The sequence below is a fragment of the Daktulosphaira vitifoliae genome, unplaced genomic scaffold, assembly GCF_025091365.1.
Source record: "Daktulosphaira vitifoliae isolate Bord-2020 unplaced genomic scaffold, ASM2509136v1 Scaffold_3, whole genome shotgun sequence".
Taxonomy (NCBI): Eukaryota; Metazoa; Arthropoda; class Insecta; order Hemiptera; family Phylloxeridae; genus Daktulosphaira; species Daktulosphaira vitifoliae.
In genome coordinates, this window is record NW_026099574.1 from 42,266,739 (window position 1) to 42,275,992 (window position 9,254).

At 25.9% G+C, this 9,254-nt stretch overlaps 1 long non-coding RNA gene across 1 annotated transcript in view; it reads right to left on the reverse strand.

Moving 5' to 3' along the window:
• Positions 1 to 615: 615 nt before the first annotated feature.
• The window catches only part of LOC126900451 (uncharacterized), a 17,189-nt gene continuing 8,550 nt past the window's right edge, over positions 616 to 9,254 (reverse strand). The window contains exons 2-3 of the long non-coding RNA XR_007702862.1: positions 1,259 to 1,349; positions 616 to 1,076 (exon numbers count right to left, since the gene is read on the reverse strand). This is a non-coding gene — a long non-coding RNA (uncharacterized LOC126900451). The remainder of the gene's footprint in view (positions 1,077 to 1,258; positions 1,350 to 9,254) is intronic.

The window sequence follows — 9,254 nt, forward strand, 5'->3', positions numbered from 1 at the left end:
GGAGGGAAAAAGACTTTTTTGCAAACTAATACTTGATTATAACAACTACGTTTGGTAAAAAATATGATACACACAACAAAAATTATAAGCAATCAAATTCTAAACAATTTTTATACGAACATTTTTATTGTATGTTGAATATTTCGTCTGCAATATTTAAATAAACTAATAAAAACGATTTCAACGGTAAAGATAAAAATATGTTGTTCTTTAATTTTAATGACTAAGTATTAAACATGCGGCTTTTTTGCTAATAACATTTTTTATGGTAAACATTTAGTTCTACAAGTTGAGTTCTATAATTTTTCCTGTGAATAGAATAGATTAAAAGATAAGTGACAAAAACGAAAAAATTACCCTCACAGTCAAATTTTCAACCCTCTTGCGGCACCTGAAGATATTTAAATTTTATTTTTTTTTTATCTCCCATAATCAGGAGACTAAACTGCAACTTTTTTTTTCTATTAGAATTCAATTATCAACATTTTCAATATTTCGTTCCACCCTAATGTATAATCCTGTTTTTTTTTTTATTATATATTATTAATAGTATTAAAATTCAAATTTAAAAAATACCTATTAGTAAATAAAATAATGCTGAGGTAACATGTATTAAAAACTTTTACATACGCAATTTTTTTTAATTTTGAACTAATTTGTTTAATTTATAAATATTATAATCTGTTTTTATTTAAAATACATTGGTTATTAAAAGGGTAGATATTTCAAATATCAAATAGGTACCATAATCTGTTTTCTTTAATATTTATTTTAAGCTATATCTTATGGCATGTCTCAGTGTCCCAAAAGTCTGCACACAGTGAGACACCATAACTATTAAAAAATAAAAGTTTTATAATTTGAAAAAGTGATTTAATTATTAAATTTATTGATGGGTATTTGAAAAATTTATTTATTTGCATTTATTATTATTATTATTAATTAAATAAATAATATGATAATTTTTGAAAAAAATATAAATTAATATAATAGTTTTAAACCTATATCCTTCCTCTTCTTTTGGAAATATTTTAATGATAATTGAAGAAATTTTTGGAAAATAGAAATCAGTTCCCCTAAAAACAAATATTTCATATAACATAAGTTTAATAAATAGAAATATTAAATTAATATAAAACTAATGGTCTAAGATTATTTTATCTAGTAACTATATGTTTACATGCACATAAACTATTTAACTTACACCCATACATTTTTAATTTATAATAAATATTTAAAATAATATAGTGTATATTACCGAGCTTTGCCTTGAAATAAATAATTTTTTAAAAGATTCGGACGTGTATTTTAAGCATCATCAGATAAATGTACATGGTTTAATTTTGCATCTATCAAAATAAAACGACCATAATTAATTGAATGCAGCAAGGTCGTAATAGACTAAAAGTAATACATATTAATTTATAATTTGTCATAATTAAAGAATATAATGTTATTAGTGTATTATCTGCAAAGACCATTCTATTGGTTTATATGTTCCATACTTGGAATTTGATTCAGAGATGAATATGAGGAAAATCTATTAGAATTAGATTTCACATTTACACTATCATTACTTTCATTACTATTTAAAACACTTCCTACATTGATAATTCCATCCAAATTTTTATATTCTGTCAAATGACAGCTACAATTATTTAAAAAATCACTTATTTATATTTAGAATAATAAAAGTGTAACAGTCAAAACAGCTAAAAGCAATAGTTAAATACTATAATTAAAAAAATGTACAAGTTATAGATATATAAGAACCTCAGTAAAGTTAGTATTGATTTCCATGACTGAAGTAAAACTGTTGAGTTACCATATTTTAAAAATTATAATTAAAATAACTTAAACGTATATGATTACGCTCCGAATTAACAAAGCACACAAAATAGGAAATCATGATTTTAAGTAAATATTAATTAACAAATTCTAGATTAGAGATTATGTAATATTATGTTTACAGTGATGTTTTGTCTGGTGAATATTTATTATTAGTGATTATTACTTATTTGCCCTTCTAAAAATAACGACTTTAAAATTAGTTGCTTACAATGGTATGTAGTATTTTATTTTCGTGCAGAATAAATGCAAAAAATTTAATGTTGAAAATTACGCAGTTTATGACTTTTCCATAATATGTAAATGATAAATTTTGAAACTCTATAAGTGGTGTTAAAATTATATTATCTTAATATTACCAAAAGAGCATAATAAATAAATAGTCAGAAACAAGGTGTAATAGTATCAAAGCAACAAAGTTTCATGTCACATTCAAGAAATTATTGATGCGTTAGATGAAATATTATATACTACACATGATCCGCTAATTAAAAATCACACTAATTCATTAAATTCGGAGATTAGTACAATAGAAATCCTTATGAGTTTATATATTTGGTATAAATTATTTGTATACTACAGCATAGTAGTCGAAGAATCAACAATATCTATTGATGTAATTAACTTTATGAAGAAAAGTAATGGAGCTATTCCGAACTTAGCCATTGCTCCTAGGATTTTATTATGAGTCCCAATAACTTAATCTACTACAGAAAGCAGAATAAATACAAGAAATTAAAATTGAGTGTTGAAAATTACGTAGTTTGATAATTTTCCATAATACGCAAATTGTAAATTTTTTAAATTCCGTAAGTAGCGTGTTAAAATTATTTCTCCATCATAAAATTTTCATCAGATGTTTTAATTGCCTAAAGGAAAGTACTATGTAAATTTGAAAAAATTCGTTCAGTCACTTTTGTACAATGAGATGATAAAGTTGGCTATTTTCAGCAAACCTTGCATGTTCAAGACCGTAAAACGATACAAAAAAAATTATAAATCGATTCAAATATGATATGGGTTAAAAGAACATTACAAAAAATTTCAGAAAAGAAAAAAAAAATTTTAATTAAAAAATTTTTTGATCTTCAAATTTTGCTATTAAAATACTGCAAAATTTATTAACTTAAAAATGAAATTGAAGTACTATTGAATATGAGTAAAACAGTGCTAGATCCAAAGTGATAGCTTATTTGGATGTGAAGTTATAGGCTCTAGAACATAGGCTGTTTTTTCATGTTTTTAATTATAAAAAATGCACTATCTGGTAAAAAAACAATAAAAAAATATATATATATATTACTTTTGTTGTCAATGACCTTTAAGAAGTCTATGATATAAATTTCATAAATTTCTGAACTATACTAGCACACACATTTGGTGATTTCACATGGAATGACCCAATAACACTCAGTCTGATAAAATCAAAACAGTTCTAATATTATAGATTGGCGTATAGTATTTATATTACAATAACAATTTTAATATTCACGTTTACATTTTATTTTTTTTTAGCTGATATTGACTTGTGTTCATATCAAATAATCTGTATTTACGGTGACTACCGTGAAATGTCAGAATAAATGAAAATAACCATAAGCTTGACATTTTAGCTTCAACGCCCCTATATATTGTTAAAACAACACCGAGATTTCTATACGTGTATAACAATTAAATTTAAATAATTTGTGACATTATATAAATAATTAATTTTTTATCATATATACTGGATTTTAAGGAATTGTTCAATGAAGTATTAGGCTAAAATAATTGTAATTTTTCGAAAAGCGGTTAATCATAAATTTATATATCAAAAGTCTAGCGACGAAATGTCCTAGACCCCAATTTTTACTAANCATAAATTTATATATCAAAAGTCTAGCGACGAAATGTCCTAAGAGTATTTTGGACAACTGTAGTTCTTAGAAAAAAATTAGTTATTTAGGATTTGAGAAGTAAGATGTAATAAATTATCGATCAGGATCGGATTACTGAATAAAATAAGCATTAATAATGTAACGATTACCACCGGTCTTTTACCCAGAGGATTTAAAATGAATCTATTGCTGTTGATATCAAACTACAATAATTAATTTACAGAACTTTTATAATTAGGAGGGTGTCTTCGTAGTTATGATAAGATTTCATACAAACAACCTTTAAATAATATTTATACAAACAAAAGTAATTATAATTCGATCCGACCTGCTAATCACGTGTTATTTCTCGCGTACCCCGTCGTCTATGGCCTTAACTAGATTGTCGTAATGCATTCACCCCACCCCGCTCACCAAACTACTGCAACACTATTCCTGTATAATTTTATTTTTGGTTTTCGTACCTATACAAGCGTGCATGTCATCAACATTGTATATATATATACATATAAACAAATTTTTATTGTTTATTAGATATAATCATTTAAAGATTCAAATCTTTTTGAGTTAATATACATGTATAATACAAAAGGGATTACAAATACAGGTAGCTAATTGGTTTTTTATGACGATATTCGCAGGTATATAACCTTTATTATCAACGGTAATAAGACACATTGTTGCGAGTTTATAAATACACTAACTGGCAATACAGAAATTGTATCTATTGATAGTCATAATTATCATTAAACACTCCGTGACTGTGACAGCGATGTCATAAAAAACTAATAAGTAAAATACATCGAACTAAAAAGTTAAAAATAATTTTTGAAATAAGCTAAAAACAATAATTAACGAAAAATACTAATATTATTTTTTAAATTTTTAGTTTAATGTGCTTTAAAAGCGTGTGTTTTTTTTTTAAACTATATTTATTTTTAATTAAAAAACGAAAAGAATTATAATAGGCAAACGACCTCATGTACTTAATTTACGGTGGGTAATCGAAAACCGCATATAGTAACACCACTTCGCACACTCAACAAAGCGTGACAACTGCATGGGTTTTAAATAGTGATGGGCATAATCGAGATATATAATCGAGATATCTCGATTATGAAAATAATCGAGATATTTTGATTATTGAAATCATATCAATTATATAATCGAGATATTCTGATTTTTTTAATAAATAATATTAGAATAATATTGATTATTCTATAATCGAGTGATTATTTCTAATGATTTCTCGTTTATTATAAAAACAATGATTTCTTGATCTTGAAATGTATATAATCGAATAAAAGTTATTTCGAATGATGTCCATGAAACGATGAAACGAGAGAATACTATTTTTAAGTTTTTATTTAGCATAAATTATAGTCGAATTATTATTAAATTGTTGACTTCGAGTCTTATTTTCAACTCGTTCAATCGCTACTCATGGCAACACCTTATCTGTCACATTTTTGGGAAGTATGTGACGATTAGAACAAAGTTTTGTCCTGAACTGGCTAAACTACTGAGTTCTGATTCTCTCACTAGTTGTGAATTTATGAAAAATCAATTAGGTGTTTTAATTATGATGGTCAAGCAGGCTATTGCTACCTTATCTTATGTTTTTATTTTTAAATTTGTTATCGGTTTTTTTAAAATATAGGTAATAATTATTAAATAAAAAAAAAAACAACTTGTCTTTTATTTAAAGCACTTATTAATAATGCACTATTAAAATATTATTGTTATTATTATTCCTAAATTATAGTTTAATATATCAATTATAAATAAACACCAACAAATAAAAAAAGCAAAATTAAATTAATAATTATTTATTATAGGTATATTTATTCATACTACTTATAATTTTTCGATTCTCTCGATAAATAATAATAGTTGATTATTCTTATCATAGGAGCAGACGATTTTAACTTCGAGTGATTTTTCGAGAGATTCACTCGATTATAAAAATGTCTCGATTACTAATCATTCGATTATCGAAATCATTCGATATTATGCCCATCACTAGTTTTAAACGTCACCGTCACAACTAGTCGTTGGAAAAAGCTGGTGTCAAAAACAGCTGATAAGAACCAGTTGTCAGCTGTATCTACATATCTTGATAGCTGTATCTACATCACACCATATCTACCGGCTTAAACAGTTAATAATAAACCAACTAGATGATAGTGATGGGAAAAAATAACAGTAACAGTGACTTGAAACAGTTACTGCCATTACAATCTGTTACTTGGAAAAAATAATAACAGTTAATATTATTTTATTTTTTACACAAGGTGGATTCATTTGATCATTGGCGGCTCGTGGCTTGGACGATCGCACCCATACTAAAATTAATTAAAAGAAGAAAATTCATTGTATATTCATAATTCTATATTTTTATTAAAAATGCAAATTTTTAAATAGTAAAATAGTTATAGTACATTTGTCGTGTGTTAACATTAAAGTTGTTTCCCTCAGTAAATACAGGTATGCATGCACACACGAGCAGTGTTTGGACGACCGACAGCGTCGCCAGAACAATATTTTGAAATGTATATTATAAACGAGGCACCGATTCATGTGTATAAATTACATTTAATTTGACAATTTTTTATATATATAACTAGCAGTATTATATTCAAAGTCGCACCCTCACCACCAGGACCCACGAGCCGCTACTGCATTTGATTGTAAATTCTCCAATTTCCACTGAGCACAATGCTTATTGTAACGGCAGGTTATTTCAAATGATACCAATACTCAAAGCAATATTTTATTATATCCATGTGTATACATACGAAAAGACACCAAAAATTTAAATAATAGATACAAATATTATTAAAAAAAAAAAAATTAATATTAAAGGTTTGGCCCCCTTTAAATATTTTTTGTGTAAAGTAAGACGGAATAAGATGACAAATTAAGTATTTATCAAAATCAATCAGTTATAGTATCACATCCTAACAAAAAATCATCTTACGATACACTTTGTTACTCGACCGTATGTTTTCAATATTAAATATTAATAAACCCAACCTACAAATTTTGTAGGCTTGCTCATAACTATTAAAATTTTCCTCCGTATATCTATGGGAGCCTATTGCTTCTCCGAGAAACCCCTAAAAACGGTCCTGTATACAGAATAGATTTGACGAAGGGTTTTAAGGAAACTTGCACGTAGCACACATTTTTGGAATCCTCGGACGTCAATAAAAAAAAAAAAAATCAACCTCTTAAACGTTTTAATGATCTTCGCAAATCATAGATGCAACTAAAGGGGCTAAGCAACCCCTCCACAAATAAAATTAGACGTTATATTAAATATAAATATATTGGGATGGACGTTATGATTTTTACCATAACCTTCTCACCATATATTATGTACGACTTTGTGCAAGTACTTTAATTTTTAGAGGGCTGTTTAACATTGTTTATGCACTCCAATCATTTGAAAATTAAAGCTTAAAAAATAATAATTATTTTTTAAGTTGTAAAATTCATAAATATATAAAATTGTTGATTAAAAATTGCTTGGAATATTATAAAAAAAAAATTAAATTGGTTTATCATCGATCACTAAATTTTTCTTAAAATAATAATGATCTTCATAATATTTTTTTTTGGCTTTGATAATTAATGTAATATTAATTTAAAAGTGCTTATATATGTTTTACATACGCCTCTAACCCTTATAATATTACTAATTAAATTTTATTTAAATAGCATATAAAATAGACAACTATTTAATTTTTGCTTGAAGTGCTTGAGGATATATCCATGAAAGCTTTAACACATTCATAACTATTTAATTACTTAAATAACGGATCGATAACAATTTTTGAAACTGTACTACGTAACTTATTAACATATTTATACTTAGGAGAATAACAGTATGCAATCGACAATGTGTAATGATAAAATTATATCACAAGAGAGCAATTCTAGAATACTAAATTGAACACTAAACAATGTATTGACGACAAATACATTAATTATTTAGAATTCGATGGACAGATATTTGAGAAAATTAATATTAAAATCAAATGAGTTAGGTAATAAGAGCCACGAATTCAAATAATCGGCTGAACAATACTAAAGTGTCAATAATGTTTAATACAAAGTATATATTGCATGAGAAAATGTAACTCGGCGGCCAAATTGTAGTATAGAAAAAAAGATCCTGCATTACACAATAGTCACTCAGTTGCGTTCATTTGTGTCCCATGGGTTAGAAATAAGTTCATAAGCAAACTGGCAACATTGCTTCCATAAATCTGTATAATTAGAGGGGACAGAGCATTGAATTCATTCTTAACGCTTATGAATGTCAGACGTTGCCAGTTTGGTTATTAACTTACATTTCATTTGAATTTGTCGCCGTTATTAAAATGTCTGTTCCATCTGCTGAAAACGGTTGTTTGAATTTGTCCCTCAAATAAACGAAAATTATTGCTATTAATAGACTGTCCGGTTGAGTTATTTTTCTATTTGTTATTTATCGCCTATTAGTATTGTAAATAAATTGTATTTATAAAATGTATGCTGTTTATTATGTTGGCTTAGACAATTTTTAGTAGAAATTATTTAAGCATCAATTTTACTACACTAAAGTTGTTCTTTTATGTTCTTCTTTTTAGCAGAAATATTTGCTATGTATGATAGAAGTTTGAATTTTTTTTTTATTTAATATAATTATACATATAATATAATTTATAATAATTTAATCGGTTATGCACTAAAATTACTTTTAATTTAAAATTTAAAAATACAATTTTTTTATTTCAAAACTGTAAACTTAATAAATGTATTACACTGTTATACAAGAATTGCATGAAATATTACTAAACATATTTATGTTTTTCAATTAGCTTTACACAGTAATCGGTTTAATATGGACCACTTAATTACTCCTTATGTTATAATAATCTTGATAATAATTTTTTTTGGTTTTAATTATTAATTTATAAGTGGTTAAATATTTTATAAGTCTGTCCTTTATCCCTTAAAGACACCAACTTAATTTTTTTAAATGCATCATACGTATTTAATTTGCTTATAAAATAGAAAATGTCTAATTTAAAAAATAACTAGTCCATAATAGCTATTCGACTTCTTCGGAAATTAGCAAGTTTTTATAGCTGACGGATAACAGAGTGTGGTCGTGAAATAATGTTAAGAGATAAAAATAGTTACACCAGATTACTTATACACTAAGTTGAAACTATATAACAAATTGGCGACAAATTTATTGATTATTTTTAATTCGATGGACAATATTTGAGAAAATAGATTCTGAATACTTACATGAAGTAAGAGCGACAAATTCAAATAACCGGTTGAACAAAATATCATAAAGGTATAGTAAAGTGAACATATTGTACGACATAATGTAATTTGGATATCAAATGGCAAGATAAACGGTTCTTATTTCACCCAATAGTCACTCATTTATGTCTCCGGCCCGAAATGTAGAAATAAGCTTATAAATAAACTAGCAACGTGGAAATTATAAGCGTAAGACGTTTTTAA